Below are 18,229 nucleotides of genomic sequence, written 5' to 3'. Positions count from 1 at the left end.
AAGGGGATTGTTGAGGACAGCCACAGTCTAGACTTCAGCTCCTGGGGAAATGAAATTGACATACTCTCCCCTATTCCTCCTCCTAAGTAAAATTAAAATCCCCAAACATTATACACAAAACAAACATAAGAAGAATCTGAACAATGAAGAGAAGGCAGACCAGCGAGGGACCTCAGAACCCAAGGAATGTTGGTGATGATGTGATCCCTGGGTTTTCTTTCTGTCTCATATATTCCAGTTTTGCAGTTGAATAGTTGGCAACCCAGAAACACCAACAGGCCTAGGCCAAAAAAAAAAACCACACAAAGCCTGCTCTCTCTAGCCAAAGGTCCAGGAAAGGGGCAGTTTAAAAAGACAGAAAACTCTGGACAGTAAGCACTCTATTCCATCCAAACACCGCAGAAAAAAGTGTGTTCCCAACCACACTCTGACCAGCAAAAGCACAGCGGAGACCCTAGAGGTCCACCTTCACCAGGCCGTAACAAGGCTCCCTTTACCCTACCTGGGTGATGTCACAGGAAGCTCAGTGGCGAGTCAGGGCTTTCACCACCACAGAGATAAAGAGGCTACCCCTGTGGGTTTAGTGCAGGTAAGGAATAGTAATGGGGCAGTCCTATTTCTCCCAGCCAGGGAGGGATCAGTGAGGCCTTAGTGGGGAGCCTAAACTCCCACATCTGCCCAGCGATAACATGCAAGCTCACCTCCAGCGTCAACAGAGGCCAAGAGGAGAATCAGGACTTTACTCTCACTTGGCAGTAATGAGAAAGCAAGCTTTTCCCTAGAGTAGAGTCAGAAGAAACCAGCGAAAGCAGGTTGACCTAAGACCCAGAGCCTCATGATGTAATAGCCAAAAATGTCCAGGATTCAAGTGAAAAATCACTGTTCTTACTAAGATCCAGGAAGAACTCAAACTGAATGAAAAAATACAAGCAATAGATCCAACACTGAGATCATGAAAATAATGAGCACAATCTAGCAAAGATTTAAAGCAGCCATCATTAAAAAAAAAAAATACTTCAATGGAAAATTGCAAATATACTTGAAACAAATGAAAAAAATTGAAAGTCTCAGCAAAGACGTATAAGATATCACAAAGAACCAAATGGAATTTGAGAACTGAAAAATGCAATAACTGAAAATAAAGCTCAGTGGAGGGTTCAACAGCAGAATGGAGGGAACAAAGGGAAGAGTCAGTGAACTGAAAGGTAGAACAATAGAAATTACCCAATCTAAACAACAGAGAGAAAATGGACTGGAAAAAAATAAAAAGGAACAGAGCACCAGGGACTTTTGAGACTATTAAAAATTTATCTAGGGCTTCCCTGGTGGCGCAGTGGTTGAGAGTCCGCCTGCCGATGCAGGGGACACGGGTTCGTGCCCCAGTACGGGAAGATCCCACATGCCGTGGAGCGGCTAGGCCCGTGAGCCATGGCCGCTGAGCCTGTGCGTGTGGAGCCTGTGCTCCACAACAGGAGAGGCCACAACAGTGAAAGGCCCGTGTACTGCAAAAAAAAAAAAAAATATATATATATATATATACATACACACAAATATATATATATATATACACATATCTATCTATCTATATATATAAAACATTTGTGTTATCGCAGTCCTAGAAGGAGAGGAGAAAGAGGGTGGGGCTTAAAAAGTACTTGAAGAATTAATGGCTGAAAACTTTTCAAATTGGGCAAAAGATATAAATCTACAGATTTAAGAAGCTGAGTGAACCCCAAATAGGAAAAGCCCAAATAAATCCATATCAAGATACATCTTAGTCAAACTTCTAAAAACTAAAGACAAAGAAAAAATTATTTAAGGCAGAAAGAGATAAACAGCACCCTACTACAGGTGAAACTCAATTTGAATGAGAGTAGATGTCTCATCAGAACCGTGGAGGCCATAAGGAAGTGTCACAAAATGTTTCAAGTGCTGGAAGAAAAGACCTGTCACCCAGAACCCTATGCCAGTAAAAATATCTTTCAGGAACTATGGGAATATAAAGATATTCTCACATAAAGAAACTCTAAGAGAATTTGTTGCCAGCAGACCTACTCTAAGAATGGCTAAAGGAAGTTCTCTAAACAGAAAGAAAATGATAAAAGAAGGTACATTAGAATATCACAAAGGAGGAAAGAATACAGTAAGCAAAAATATGGGCAAACACAATATACTTTCTTCTACTAAGCATTATAAATTATGTTGAACCTTGAAGAATAATTACAACACTGCCTGATGTGTTTCTAAATGTATATAAACATGTAAGATATGTAATATATTACTTATATTACTTATGTAATATAATTATAAATTATATTACATAAGTGGGGAAACAATTTTTTAAAAAAGTGAGGTAGGGTTTCAACACTTCATGTGAACAGGTAAAATGTCAACACCAGTATATTGAGATAAGATTTTGTGTGTGTGGAGAGAGAGAGAAAATCATACTTATAGCAATCACTTCAAAAGCTAGGCAAAGAGATACACTTAAAACCTCTACAGATTAATCAAAATGGAATTCTAAAAAATGCTCAAGTAACGAAGTGGAAGGGAGAAAAAAGGAAATAGAGAAACAAAAAACAGAAAAACCAACAGAAAAAAAATAAATTAAATGGCAGACTTAAGCTTTAATATATCAATAATGACATTAAATGTAAATGGCCTAAATAGGACAACTGAAAGAGAAAGATTGGAAGAGTGGATTAAAAACCATGTGCACCTATATGCTGTCTACAAAAACAAACTCAGTTTTGTTGTAGGAACATTGTTTCAATATAACAATACAGAGGTTGAAAGGGAAAGAATGGAAAAAGCTATATTATGACAGCATTAATCAAAAGAAAGCAAGAGTGACAATATTAATATCAGATAAAGTAGACTTCAGAGTAAAGAAAGTCAACAGAGACAGAAGGGACATTACATAATGATAAAAGAGTCAATCCACCAAGAAGACATAGCAATCCTTGATGTTTATGCACCAAACAACAGAGCTGCAAAATGTGTACAGAAAAACTGATAGAACTGAAAAGATAAATATTCAAATCCACAGTTATAGTTGGAGACTTCAGTGCATATCTCTCAACAACTGATAGAATGATTAGGTAGAAAATCAGCAAGAATACAGAAATACTTAACAGTACAATCAACCAACAGAATCTGATACATATCTATAAAACACTCCACTCAACAACAGGAGAATACACATTCTTTTCAAGTGCCCAGAGCACACATACCAAGATAGACCATATCTTGGGCCATAAAACAAATGTCAACAAATTTTTAAAAATTGAAATCTTACAGAGTACATTCTCTGACCACAATAGAATCAAACTAGAAATTAATAACAGTAAAATCTCTAAACATTTGGAAACCAAGCAACATACTACAAAGTAGTCCGTAGGTCAAAGAGGAAGTTGCCAAAAAATACACTTAACTGAATGAAAATGAAAATACAACATACTTTAGCTGGGACACAGCTAAAGTAATAATGAGAAGAAATTTTATAAAGCTAAAAGCACACAGTAGAAAAGAGGAAAAGCCTCAAATCAATAAACTAAGCTCCCACCTCAAGAATCTAGAAAAAAGAAGAGCAAAATAAGCCCAAAAGAAGCAGGAGGAAGAAAATATTAAAGATAAAACCCAAAGACAATGAGATTGAAAACAGAAAAAAGTCGAAAAGATAAATAAAAAGTTTGCTCTTTGAAAAGATCAATAAAACTGACAAAACTCTAGTGAGACTGACAAAGAAAGAAAAGACACAATTACCAGTATCAGTAATGAAACTGGGATATCACTAAGATCTGCAGACAACAAAAGGATAATAAGGGAATATTGTGAACAACTCTACACATATAAGTTGACAACTTAGATGAAATGGATCAATTCCTCATAAAACACAAACCACACAACTTATCCTTTATGAAATAGATAATCTGAATAGCCCTATCACTATTAAGGAAATTGAATTCATAATTTTAAAACTCCCCAAAAATAAATCTCCAGACCCAGATGGTTTCACTGAAGAATTCTATCAATTGTTTAAAAATGAATTAACACTAACTTTATTCAATCTCTTCCAAAAAATAGAATAGGAGGAAATACTTGTCTCAATTAATTTTATGAAGCTATCATTACTTGATACCAAACCAGACAAAGACTGCAGAAGAGAACATTAGATTAATATCACAGCTGCATATAGATTCATAAATCCTTACCAAAATGCTAGCAGATAGATTCCAGTAATATATAAAAAGGATTATACAACATGACAAAGTAGGGTTTATTCCAGGGATGCAAGAATGTTTCAGTATTTGAAAATCAATCAATTTAATAACCTACCATATTAACAGACTGAAGAAGAAAAAGCACATGATCACATCCATCAATGCAGAAAAAGTATTTTACAACTTTCCATGTCCACTCATGACACAAACTCTCCGGAAAAGGAATAGAGGGGACTTCCTCACTTGGCAAAGAACATCTACCAAAAAACCTACTGCTAACATCACACTTAATGGCAAAATAAAACTGAATGCTTTCCTCTTTCATTTGTTCCCCATTTGGTAGAGAACAAAGTTAGAATATCTGTTCTTACCACTCTCATGCAACATAGTACTGGAAATTTCAGCCAGTGCAATAAAGCAAAGAATGGAAATAAAAGGTCTAAAGACAGAAGGGGAAGAAAGATGCTCCCATTTGCAGATGACCTCATTGTTAAGAAAATCACAAGGAATCTAGAAAAAAATGGTTAGAAATAATAAATGAGTTTAGCAAGGCTACACGATATAAGATATACATACAAAAATCAATCCTATTTTTATAGACTAGCAATGAACATATGGTCACTGAAACTGAAATAAAATACTATTTATTATTGCCAAAAAATGAAATATCTAAGTGTAAATCTAAAAAAAGAAAGAAAGAAAGAAAGAAAAACATGTATATGACTTACACATAGAAAACTACGCTGTTGAAAGAAATGAAAGGAAAGACATCTAAATAAATGGAGAGACACAGCACATTTATAGACTGGGAGACTCAACACAGTAAAGATATCAATTGTACCCAAATTGATGTACAGGTTTAAATAATTCCTGTCAAAACCCCAGCAAGATTTTCTCTAGATATAGGCAAGATTAATCTAAAATTTATTTGGAAAGGCAAAAGAAGTAGAATAGCTAAAACAATTGTGAAGGGCGCAAAAAACAGAGTGGGAAGAATTGGTCTACTCAATTTCAAGACATTATATAGCTACAGAAATCAAGACTGTGATGGTATTGGTAGAGAGAGAAACACACAGATCAATGGAACAGGATAGAGAACCCAGAAACAGACCCACACAAATACAGCAAATGGATCTTTAGCAAAGGTGCAAAGTAATTTAATGGAGGAAGAACAGTCTTTTTAACAAATAGTGCTAGAGCAATTGGACATCCACTGGCCAAATAATAAATAAATAAATAACCTCAAACTAATGCTCACACTTAATACAACAATTAACTCCAAATAGGTAACAGACTTAAACGTAAAACCTGAAACTATAAAGCTTGTAGAAAAAAAATAGGAGAAAGTCTTGAGGATATAGATGTGGGAAAAGAGTTCTTAGACTTGACACCAAAAGCATGATCCATAAAATTAAAAATTGATAAATTGTACTTCATCAAAATAAAATACTTTCTTTCTGCAAAAGATCCAGGGATGTTTCTTTCAAACAACAAAAGGATAAAAAGACATACTACAGACTGGGAGAAAATATTTGCCAACCACATATCTGTCAAAGGCCCACTACCTAGAATATTAAGAATTCACAAAACTCAACAGTAAAAAAAAAAAAATCCAATTAGAAAATGAGCAAAAGACATACAGAGACATTTCACTGAAGAGGGTATACAGATGGCAAACAAGTAGATGAAAAGATGTTTAACATCTTAGTCACAGGGAGACACAAGTTAAAACCACAGTGATCTATTACCACACACCTATTGGAACAGCTAAAATAAAAAATAGTAAAAAAAAAAAAATTAGTAACAACATCAAATATGCATGAAGACAAGGAGAAATTAGATCATTCATGCATCGCTGGTGGGAATATAAAATGGTACAGCCACTCTGGAAAACAGTGTCTTCAAAGTAAAACAAAACAAAACATGCAACTACTATATGACCCAGAAATTGCACTCCTGAATATTTATCCCAGAGAAGTGAAAGCATGCTCACACAGAAACCTACACATGAACGTTTTCTGTTTTTTTTAAAGAAGATGTTGGGGGTAGGAGTTTAATTATTTATTTATTTATTTTTGCTGTGTTGGGTCTTCATTTCTGTGCGAGGGCTTTCTCTAGTTGTGGCAAGCGGGAGCCACTCTTCATCGTGGTGCGCGGGCCTCTCACTATCGCGGCCTCTCTTGTTGCGGAACACAGGCTCCAGATGCGCAGGCTCAGTAGTTGTGGCTCACGGGCCTAGTTGCTCCACGGCATGTGGGATCCTCCCAGACCAGGGCTCGAACCCGTGTTCCCTGCATTAGCAGGCAGATTCTCAACCACTGTGCCACCAGGGAAGCCCATGAATGTTTTTAGAAGCATTATTCCTAATAGCCAAAAACTGGGGGGGAAACGTGTGTCTTTTTTTTTTAATAGTCCAAGCTAACTCTTCTCCACCACCACTATTTTTCCTAAATTATTTTTTTTTAATTTTTACCTTTTGACCCCCTTCACTCATTTCTCCCACCCCACACCCCCGCCTCTGGCAACAACAATCTGTTCTCTGTATCTATAAGCTTGTATTTTTTGTTTGTTTCATTTTGTTTTGTTGTGTGTGTGTGTGTGTGTGTGTGTGTTTTAGATTCTACATATAAGAGAGGTCATACAGTTTTTGTTTTTCTCTGACTTATTTCACTTAGCATAATGCCCTCGAGGTCCATCCATATTGTCACAAATGGCAAGATTTCATTCTTTTAATGGCTGAATATTATCACATTGTGTGTGTGTGTGTGTGTGTGTGTGTGTGTGTGTATGTATACCACAATTTCTTAATCCATTGATACACTGACGGACACTTCAGGTGTTTCCATTTCTTAGCTATCGTAAATAATGTTGCAATGAACATGTGGGTGCATATATCTTTTAGAATTAGTGTTTTTGTTTTCATTGGATAAATACCCAGAAGTGGAATTGCTGGATCATATGGTAACTCTGTTTTTAATTTTTTTAGAAACCTCCATACTGTTTTCCATAGTGACTGCACCAATTTACATTCCAACAGTTCCCAAGGGTTCCCTTTTCTCCACAGACTCACCAACACTTGTTATTGTCTTTTTGATGATAGCCATTCTAACAGGTGTGTGGTGGTATCTAATTGCGTTTTCCTGATGATTAATAATGGTGAGCATCTTTTCATGTACACCATCTGTATGTCTTCTTTAGAAAAATGTCTATTCAGAACTTCTGCCCATTTTTTAATTGGATTGTTTGCTCTTTATACTGTTGAGTTGTATTAGTTCTTTATATTTTCTGGATATTAGTCCCGTATCAGATATAGGTTTTGCAAATACTTTCAATAGGTTGTCTTTTCAATTTGTTGATGGTTTCCTTGCCTGTGCAGAAGCTTTTCATTTGATGTTCTCCCACTTGTTTATTTTTGCTTTTGTTGCTTTTACTTTTGCTGTCAGATTCAAAACATCATTGTCAAGGCTTATGTCAAGCAACATTCCCACCAGCAATGTATTAAAAACAGATGCCTTTCAATGAGCAACTAATTAAACAAACTGTGACATATTATGCCATGGAATCCTGCTCAACAATAAAAGGAATGAACTATGAATACATGCTACAACCTGGATGAATCTTCAGAGGATCACATTAAATGAAAAAAGTTAATTTCATAGGCTACATGTTACATAATTCCATTTATATAATATTCTTGAAATGACAAATTACAGAAATGGAGAACAGATTACTGGTTGCTAGGGGTTCCGGAGGGGTGAGGTATGAGAGAGGTGGACGTAGATATAAAAGGCAACATGAGGAATCCTTGTGGTGACAGAAATGTCCTGTATCTTGACTGTATTGATGTTAATATCCTGGTTATGATATTGTATTATAATTTTGCAAGATTTTACCACTGGGGGAAGCTGGATAAAGTTACATTGGGTCTCTGAATTATTCATTACATCTGCAAGTAATGTAAATCTCTACTTATCTCAAAATAAAAAGTTTAATTTAAAAAAAGCTGAGGGCAGAGAAAAGTCCAGCATTCAGGATGCCAACCAGCATCTCCAAAGGTCACTCGCATGAGTTCCAGAAACTGCAGACACAAGTAGCCCAGTTCCTGAACCTGAGTAGCTCATGGCACTGGAGGAAGAGAGAACAGGAGCTGGGTTATCCTCCCAGAAGACCACTTCTGTGAGGCACCCGGAGGGCAACAGAGATGCTCCATGGCATCCCATTATGGCCACTGTCCTTTGCTGTCCATCACAGCACCCTGCCTTGACAGGCTGGGACCATGAAAGGGAGATGATGGCAGAACCACCCAGTTCCAATGGCACAGCTCTGGATCATGAAAACACTGGCTGGATAATGACAGTGAAGCTGGGTCACTCTGGAAGGTACCTTCTAGGCCAGCCCTAGACTCTGAACATGCCAAGTTGAAAGGGTGCCAAGCAAGCCTCTTGTCCAGGGTACATTCCCTAGGTTTACAAGATATTCTGGGGGAAAGTATTCAGTGGTCAGATTAGTTTGGGAACCGTTGCATTTTGCATGCCCTTCTTGACAACTCGTAGTGCACACTAGCATGCTGAAGGCACTGAAAAGTCCTACCATAAACAATCTGCCAACATTTCATAGTTTGATTGGCCAGAGAAATCTATTGTCATGCAACTTCCTTTTTGATTACAAAAAGCATGCTTTGAAAAATGATGATCTACTCCTAACTTCCACTAGATTCAAGAGACCCAAAGAACGGTTGCTGGCCTCTGCTTGGACACATGTGGCAGTGAGGAGCTCACCACCTCACTAAGCAGTCCCTTCTACCAGGGGACAATACAAGTGGCCATGGTTCAAAGAGCAAAGGCTCTAGGGAAATGCAATCATGTACCTGAATTTGGCTATGGGGCCTTGGGCAAATTATATAAATGCTTTATTTCTCCATCTGTAAACTGGAGCTAATAATGTCTGCTTCACACGGTGGCTATGAGGATTGCTTAATTACAACAATAACGATAATGTCAACCTTTGTTGATCACTTACTGTGGGCCAAATACTGCACTCAGTGGTCTCCACCACCCTAAAAGCAGACATCTCCATCATAAGAGGATGAAGCAGACACTCAGAGATGGTGAGGAGCGCCCCAGAATTACCATCAGCACTGGTAGGTGGTTCTACTGGAATCTAAACCCAGACCCATCCAGTACCAACGTCTGCTCTCTTAAACAGGGCAAATGCAAAGCACCCATCACACAGTGGATTCTCGGCAAACATTTTGTCCCTTCTAGCTTACTAAAGCCCTTTTAAGAACGCAGTGCCTGGATTTAAGCTTTGCACCTGGGTGTCCCCTGGTTACCCCAATGACACCAGGGCTCTCACTGGTTAATGGTGCCTCAACCCCACTGAGCCTCTGTGCAGCCTCCCATGGCCACCACCAGGAAGCCTGGGCTGCCTGACCCACACCAGCCTTTGTCCCATGATGTGGAGCTCACAAAAGCAGTTGTCCTGATGCTCCAGAAATCAAAGGGCCAGTTTGAGACTATAAAAAATAGTGGCAAATGAACAGTCCAGTAGATCTTTCTTTGTGGAAGTACGGCTTAATCAGTTCAGGCTGCTATAACAAAATCACATAGAGTGGGTGCCTTAAACAACAAACATTTATTTCTCTTTATTAGTTCTGGAGGCTAGGAAGTGCAAGATCAAGGTATCAGCAGTTGCTGATGAGGGCTCTCTTCCCGGTTTGCAGAGGGCTTCCTTCTTGCTATACCCTCACATGGCAAAAGAGGGAGCTCTGATCACTTCCTCTTCTTCTAAGAACACTAATCCCATCAAGGGGCTCCACCCTCATGACCTCATCTCAACCTAATTATCTCCCCACCTCCAAATACCACAACATTCGGGTTAAGACTTCAACACATGATGGGGTGCGGGGGACAGATACAAACATTCAGTCCCTAGCAGAGTGTTTCTGAAGGGAGCATTCTCAGGAGTGAAGTCAACAGGGATGAGAATTTTGTATTATAATAGACATTGCTAAATATTTTTTACCAATTTACCCTCTTGCCAACAGTTTGTGAAAGGGAACATTGGCCTACAACTACTTTATAGAAATAGAAAAATGTCCAAGATATATTGCTAAATTAAAAAAAAACAAGCAGGGCTTCCCTGGTGGCACAGTGGTTGAAAGTCCACCTGCCGATGCAGGGGACACGGGCTCATGCCCCGGTCCGGGAAGATCCCACATGCCGCGGAGCGGCTGGGCCCGTGAGCCATGGCCGCTGAGCCTGCGCATCCGGAGCCTGTGCTCTGCAACAGGAGAGGCCACAGCAGGGAGAGGCCCGCGTACCCCCCCCCAAAAAAAACCAAGCAAATGCATACTATGACCCAGCCTTAAAAAAAAAAAAAGAATATGCTATAATTACATGACAATATATATGTGGAGAAAGATGGGCAGATACACACTGAATCCTTGATGGTGATTATCTTTGAAGGGTGGCAAACAAGCCTTGTTCACTTTTAATTATGTAGGGATTGATCATGGTTGAAGTTGATACAACTGTCTCTTAAGTTTGTAAGCAGAAGAAAAATACTCAAGGCACTTTTCAAGAACAAGAGAAAGTGATAAGGAGCTAAATGTGAAACAAAACAAACAAAAAATTCCAGATATGAAGAAAATGCAATCAAGCAGCAATTTTCCAGCATGGCTTATCATCAGAAACCATCTCTTTCTTTTCAACAGAATGAATTTAGATGAAAATATTACATGCGAGAGCAGTTTCTTGACCCAGCTTTGCTGACCACGGCACCTCTATTCCGGCAGCATCCAGGTCTCCACTCACACCCCCGTGTCAATGTAGTTACTAGACTACTGTCCCCGTATGAAAGAAGTGCATGCTTACTATTAAAACTATGATTTTTAAAGCACCCATATTCATCCCACCCTCAATCACAGATACCGTTTCTGTTTAACTTCCTTCCAGATTTAGTTCTACGCAAAGATCCCTAGGATCTCTTACATAGTTATAACATGGTGATGTGTACAATCTTGTGGCTTGCTTTTCCCCTCACAGTTTGTGCGTTCACCTCACGCAAGTGGGCAAACGTTCATGGAACGATACTCGATCACTTGGCTATTCCATAGTCTCCTTAACCACTCGCCTAACGTTGGCTCTTTAGATTGTCACAATTTTTTATTCAGCTGTTTTGAACTACATTGTGCAGAAAGCTTTCTGTGTAATTAGGATAATCCCTTAGGAGAGATTCCTAGAAATGGAATTACCAAGTAAAGGGTTTAAACATTTTTATGGTTCCAGATACTCATTACTAAATTATCTTCCAGAAAGTCTTCACCAGTATACAGTAGAAAAGGCAAGCGTTCATTTTACCAAGGCTCACCAGCACTGGGTATCCTTCAATTGAGTGGTGAAGAATGGCATCCTGTCTTAATTTGCTTTGCTTTGATTACAGCTGAGGTTTTAGTGATTTTCCATATGTTTGTTAACAAGATGCATGTCCTCTTGTGATTTTTTTTTTTTTTTTTGCGGTACGCGGGCCTCTAACTGCTGTGGCCTCTCCCGTTGCGGAGCACAGGCTCCAGACGCGCAGGCTCAGCGGCCGTGGCTCACGGGCCCAGCCGCTCCACCGCATGTAGGATCTTCCCGGACCGGGGCACGAATCCGTGTCCCCTGCATCGGCAGGCGGACTCCCAACCACTGCGCCACCAGGGAAGCCCTCCTCTTGTGATTTGTTTGATCGTGCTCTTTGCACATTTATCCACTGAGAATGACCAGTATCATATTTAAGTTTCCCTAAGCCCTCTCTGTCACCCTTCTGCTATGACTCCCCTATTTGTTGACTGCCTTTGGTGCCCACTTGAAATAACACTAGTTATGAAATTTTAGATCTATAGAGCACTCATCACAAGCAACCTCTGTCTTGATTTTCACAACAGTGCTATTTGTAGGACCGATGGGATTTGTAATCCCCATCTTACAGAGCAGAAAGGAGAGATCCAATGTGATTAGATTTCCAGGGCTACATGACCACTAGGTACCAGGGCTGGGACTAGAATGTGTCCTTCAATCTCAGGAGGCAAGATAGTGCAAAGGTTATGAGTCCAGGTATGTAAACCAGCTCTACCCTGACCATCTGTACCGCCTTGAATGGGCAGACCTCTCCAAGCGCCAGGAATGACAGCAGCGATTTCTTCCCGGGGCAGGTGAGGGGGCAGATGAGATGATAGATGTGCAAAGCTGAGCACAGTGCCTGGCTCACTGTAACTGCTCCATAAATCATTAATGCCATAAACACTTGCTGATGCCTTTGGGCCACTCTCCTGGGCCCTGGGAATGCACCAAGGGAATGCAGAAGTTCAGAGTCTGGCAGGAAAAATAGACAGACTGCCAATCCACATGGAAGGCCTCACAGACGCGTGTACAAGGCACTGAGGGGGCATGACCCAGACGCCTTGTCCCCTCACCAAGACAGAATCCATCACTCAAGGTCAAATTCAACATTCTGATCTTTCTCGTTGGGCAGTCTGGCTCTTTCAGCCCAGTGTCATCCATGAGGGGTCATCCGACCAAACAGAATGACTCTCATAAATTTTCCCACCTCCAGGCTTCCCTGGTGGCGCAGTGGTTGAGAGTCCGCCCGCCGATGCAGGGGACACGGGTTCGTGCCCTGGTCCGGGAAGATCCCACATGCCGCGGAGCGGCTGGGCCCGTGAGCCATGGCCACTGAGCCTGCGCGTCCGGAGCCTGTGCTCCGCAACGGGAGAGGCCACAACAGTGAGAGGCCCGCGTACCGCAAAAAAAAAAAAAAAAAATTTCCCACCTCCCATCCATCAAGTCCTCCCTCCATTTCTCTGCCCTCAGCAGGAGAAGCCTACATTTTTCCTGAACATGTGCTTCCATGATCTCTGCCCAGAGGCCCAGCCACCCATCCTCAGGGTCTGACCACTTCAGAGTCTGCAGAGAGCTGCCCTTCTGGGGTCTCAACAAACAGGGGCCACTAGTGGCTGGAGGTAGCACAGAACAGCCACTGGTGTCCCCGAGGCCCCACGCTGTGCCCAACTCCCGGGTTGCTGAGAGCGGTGCTTGGAACCCACCTTCAGCACCCTCATGGGACTGAGCTCTGGTCAGTTATTCTGACTCCACAGGGACTCTGGTGCAAGGAAAGAAGCCAAAGCGTAGAAACTGGTATGAAGGGAGGTGCAGAAGCAGCGCAGCACTGAGGAAGCAACGTGAGCTCTCAGTTAAAGAGATCCTGGTTCACCAGACGACTTTGGGCAAGTGACAGTCTCTCCCTGCTTCAACGCCTTATCTCTGAAGTCAGAATTCAAACAGATCTTGCTTCAAAGGTCAATCATGCAAATTATTGCAATCATGTATATAACTGAGTCCTCGACTCTCCCACCAGCATTCAGGCATTCAGAGTGATAAGAGTCGCCCATTACTGAGCACTTCCTGTGTGCAGTACTGTACTTCAAGCATGTCTCCTAAATTCATCTCACTACATTCTTAGCATAACCTCATTCAATCATTGAGGCATATATTTACTGGGCATTTTTCTAGGTGCTGGACATACAGTAGTGAATGAAACAGACACATGTCCCTCCTCTGGTGCAACTTACATTCCAGTGAGGAAAAGAGAAAATAAACAATAAATAAAACGTATATTAAGTTACAGGGTCATGAGCGTTTAGGAAAACAGTAAAGCAGAGAGGAGGGATAGCAAATGTCTAGCTGGTGGTTAAAATTTTAGGAGGTTGGTCAGGGAAGGCTTCCCTGGGAAGGTGACAGTGGCAGTTTGGATTACTGGTAATATTCACAGCCCTACTTGCTTTGGCAAGTGGGATGTTAACAGACAGGACATAAGCTAAAGTTTCAAATATGCACATACAGGCACTTGCCTTCTTATGCTTTGGCCATGGCCAAAGGAGAGCATCTTACGGATAGAGAGCTGCTCCTCTAAGCTCTGCCCCAGCCAAGATGCCAGGAAGCAAATCCACAGGTGGAAGAAAACCTACCCAGCCCAGACTGGATGAGTCACCCCAGCCAGCCTGCAGGGGTGCATGAGAAGCTGAATGCCAGTGAAATGTGCTGGGTTGTTTGTTATGTAACATGATGTGGTCATATTGGTGACTGATAGAGAGACTTTGGGGTAAAGACCCTAAGGGAGGGGGAGGAGACTGTGTCAACTGTGCCAGGCAGAGAGAAGAGGTAGTGAAGAGATCATACCGGGAATATTCAAGGGACAGCAAGGATGCCTGGGTGGCTGCAATGGAGGGAACAAGAAAGAGGGCAGGAGGAAACGAGGTCAGAGAGATGATGCATGGCTGGATCACGTAAGACGTTAGACACAGGGTGACCGTACAATTTATCATCCAAACCAGAACATGTTTTTAAAATTGAACTATCATTTGCATATAGCAAAATATATTCTTTTTAGTGTACAATTCTGAGTTTGTTCATCTTAGACCATCGTGTAACCAATCCCCTACTGAAGATATAGAGTAGTTCCATCACCCCACAAAAATTCCGTGGCCTCTTAGGGCCAATTCAGCTAGCAGCCCTGGCGAGTACCGCTCAGTTTTCTGCCCTGTACTTTGGCCTGTTTCAGAGCATCATTAAATGGAATCATGAGTATCAGGCCTTTTGAGTCTGGCTTCTTTCACTCAGCATATGCTTTTGAGAATCATCCCAAGTTTCTATGTGTGTCAGTATTTTGCTCCTTTTTGATGCTGAATAATATTCCATTGTATGGATGTACCACAGTTTGTTATCCATTCACCACCTGAAGGACATATAGGTTGCTTCCAGTTTGGGCTATCATGAATAAAGCCACTACAAGCACTGGCATACAGCAAACTAGGACAATTCTGAGAGTGAATAATTCTTTGGGGCCAAGAGGTATAAATGGGGACCATTCCATGAAGATGGGGAAGTGTGTTCACCTGACTTAGGTCAAGGTAGGGACTTTGGCTGTTCCCCTGGAAAGATGGGAAGCTATGGGAAGATTCTGAGCAGAGGAATGACGTGATCAGCTGCCATGTTAGCAGGATCATTCTGGCCACAGGGCTAAGGACAAAAGCAGGAAGGCCAATCACGAGGCTACTGTCATAATGATGGTGGGACAGACCAGGGAGGTGGCCGTGGCAGTGGTGAGGAGTAATCAGATTCCAGATACACCACAGGGAGAGCTGAAAGAATTGTTGATGGGTTAATTATGAGGTGTGAGAGAAAAACAACACCAAGATTTTTGACCCGAGCAAGTAAAGAAGGGTTGCTTCGCCCATTTTACAGAGGAGAACACTGCAGGCTTAGAACGGATAAGACATTTGCTCATGACCACACATCAAGACAGCAGAGCCAGGACTGGTGTCCCAGCAGCCAGCTGCTTGGCGTCACCACACCATTTGCCTTATGTCAAAAGGAGGAAGCAAAAGTTCTCCTCCTAAGGAGAAATCGCATGTTGGGAGCCCTCCAGTCACAATTCCATTCCGACAGCACAAATGTGCCCCCTCCAGGAGAGGCCCTGCCAGGGGTGAGTTGCCAAGAGGCCCCAAGGGAGGGAGCTGGATCTTCCCCTGGGCTGTTCGCAACCAGAATATGAAGCCTGGGGAAGGGCTGGGGAGCAGGGATACGAAGTGAGGACAGGCAAACAGTAGGGCCTGGGGGCCCTGACCACACCCCACACTCATCAGCCCACTGAGTCTGTGCATTGCAGGAGGGTGGCTGAGCAAGACGCAGTGTGGGCGCTGGCTGCCACTCTGCTACCCGAGGTCGTCCACGGCAACCTGGTTCCTTCTGGGACTAGAGGTCCGAGCTGGCACTGAATTCCCTTTGGGGCCCAGGTGGGGGATTCTTGTTCCTTCAGTAGTTCTGTGTGAGCCTGTGACAGAGGCCACAGCTCCCTGCCTACCCACAGGCATCAGCTCAAGGCCTACAGCTAGATTCACAATTTGACCGCTAAGGAGATTCTACCGCACCCCCAAACCGTGGGCTGCCATCCTGGCCCATGTGTCCGGGCTCCCAAGGGCAAGTGTCAGCCCCGGGAGCTGGGAGACCCTGTGGATGAGCAACGACACTGCAGACAGGAGCGGGAGGTAGGGGCAGGGCGGGGGGCGCCCACTGCTGGTCAAGCGCCACCTTTCTGGTGGGTGGGGGGACAGGCCCCGCCCCTTCATTTCACTGTATCTCACATTCTGGCCCACGCAAAGTTCTTAAGAAAGGATATGCCCTGCAGCCCAAGGGTAGCAAAGCAGAAGGCAGAGTCACCCTGGTACACAGCCACCTCCTTCTACCTCAGCCATGCCACTGAGACAGAGAAAATCATTACTTAGCACTGCTGAGCCGAGCCCTGCACACTGGGAAATAAATCAGCCATCCAACGACAGATGCTAGACGGACACATCCCTCAGTGTTCCCACTCACCATCTCTAGACGCCTATCACAAATTGCTCATCTCAAGCGTCAGAAGGACAGCTCCCTCTGCCGTCCTTCCCTCGTAAGTACCACTCCTGGTGTGGCCCTCAGAGTCTATTCCAACTACACAGACACACACACACACACACACGCACACACACACACACACACACACACACACGCACACTTCAGTCTGCGCAGAGGTAGGTGGGGCCCCCTTCCACTAGGTAAGGCACCATCCCACTGCCTACCTCACTCTTTTCAAGATCACAGAGTTGACAAAAGCAGGGTCTTGGAGACACATGGACCAGGGTTCACATCCCAAACCTGTCACTCTCTGGCTGTGAACTTGGTGCGGGTCACTTAATCCCCAAGCCTCAGCTTCCTCACCTGTAAGATGTCTCGAGCTGTGAGAAATAAATGTGCTCATGTGTAAATGTGCCCAGTAGATAGGAAGACCTCAGTCCTCTTGAAAAGCTACCAGGTAGCCTAGCTCAGAACCCGGGGTGTACCTGCAGGCTATGCCCATCCCACACCTGCAAACCTCCTCAGCACTGTGGGGAAGGCCTTAGCAAGTGCAAGGGTGTTGAGGCCTCTCGCACCTGTATCCTTTAACCTATGGAGGGCACAGCTCACAACCACTTGCTTGGCCGGGGGCCTGGAGTCCCCTCCCAGGGTACAGGTCCCTGCTACAAGGACAGCCCAGACAAGGGTACGCCCACCATGTGCAATGTGTCCCAAGGCCCAAGGTTCAGCCTTAGCTGGCGGCAGACAGGCAGATAGGGAGGACCAGAGAACAGCTCATGCCATACATCTGAGGGAATCCTCAGCAGACTTAATGCCAAGAGCCATCCATGCTTCCTCTGATGGGACCCAGCCTATCCCCCACCCCAGCCCCCCAAAACAGAGGGGCTCTGACTCTGCCCCTTCAGTTTCAGACACACGCCTGCACCCAAGTTCCCACCATACTCAGATTCGGCTGAAATTCAGCCCCGATGCCTTGCTCCCATGACCCTCCAGAGCCCGACGATGTGCATTGGGCCTTTCCACGCGGCTGGCGGTCAGACAGCACACTGGAAGGCAGGTCCAGGGCCATGAGGCAGGGAGGACAGGAGGGCAAAGGCCGCAAGTGAGAACCGGGAAACCAGCAAGACCTACAGCCGGGGGCAGGGCTATGGCGAGCCCCGGGCTCCCATGCACCTCCACTTGCTGCTGAGATGAATTTACCTGACGCATCAATCCAACCCACTTCCGACTTCATGATTTATTCACATAATTACACCCGAGTTTTAAAAAATACTGATTTACAGCTGCTCTAACATCTGGATAAGGATATCACTGCATTCCTTCCCAGGAAGTTGAGGAGCACTTTGAATTTAACGGGCTATGTTATTTTTTGTTTTTGGGGCTTTTAAAAAATATTTATTTATTTTGGCTGCGCCGGGTCTTCATTGCAGCATGCGGGATCCTTAATTGTGCGTGCACACTCCTCAGTTGCGGCATGCATGTGGGATCCAGTTCCCCAACCAGGGATCGAACCCAGGCCCCCTGCATTGCGAGTGCAGAGTCTTAGCCACTGGACCACCAGGGAAGTCCCTGGGC

The 18,229-nt window shown here is 43.3% G+C and overlaps 1 protein-coding gene and 1 non-coding gene across 6 annotated transcripts in view; both read right to left on the bottom strand.

The window, feature by feature from the left end:
* GRID1 (glutamate ionotropic receptor delta type subunit 1) overlaps positions 1-18,229 on the bottom strand; it is a 671,373-nt gene that overhangs the window by 416,150 nt on the left and 236,994 nt on the right. The gene's annotated exons all lie outside the window — the stretch shown is intronic.
* On the bottom strand, positions 18,146-18,218 carry TRNAA-CGC (transfer RNA alanine (anticodon CGC)). Its single transcript has one exon. It is a non-coding gene; the product is annotated as a tRNA-Ala (tRNA).

The sequence above is a fragment of the Globicephala melas genome, chromosome 16 (assembly GCF_963455315.2).
Source record: "Globicephala melas chromosome 16, mGloMel1.2, whole genome shotgun sequence".
Classification (NCBI taxonomy): Eukaryota; Metazoa; Chordata; class Mammalia; order Artiodactyla; family Delphinidae; genus Globicephala; species Globicephala melas.
The sequence above is the reverse complement of the archived record's forward strand: the minus strand, read 5'-3'. Positions and strand labels throughout refer to the sequence as shown.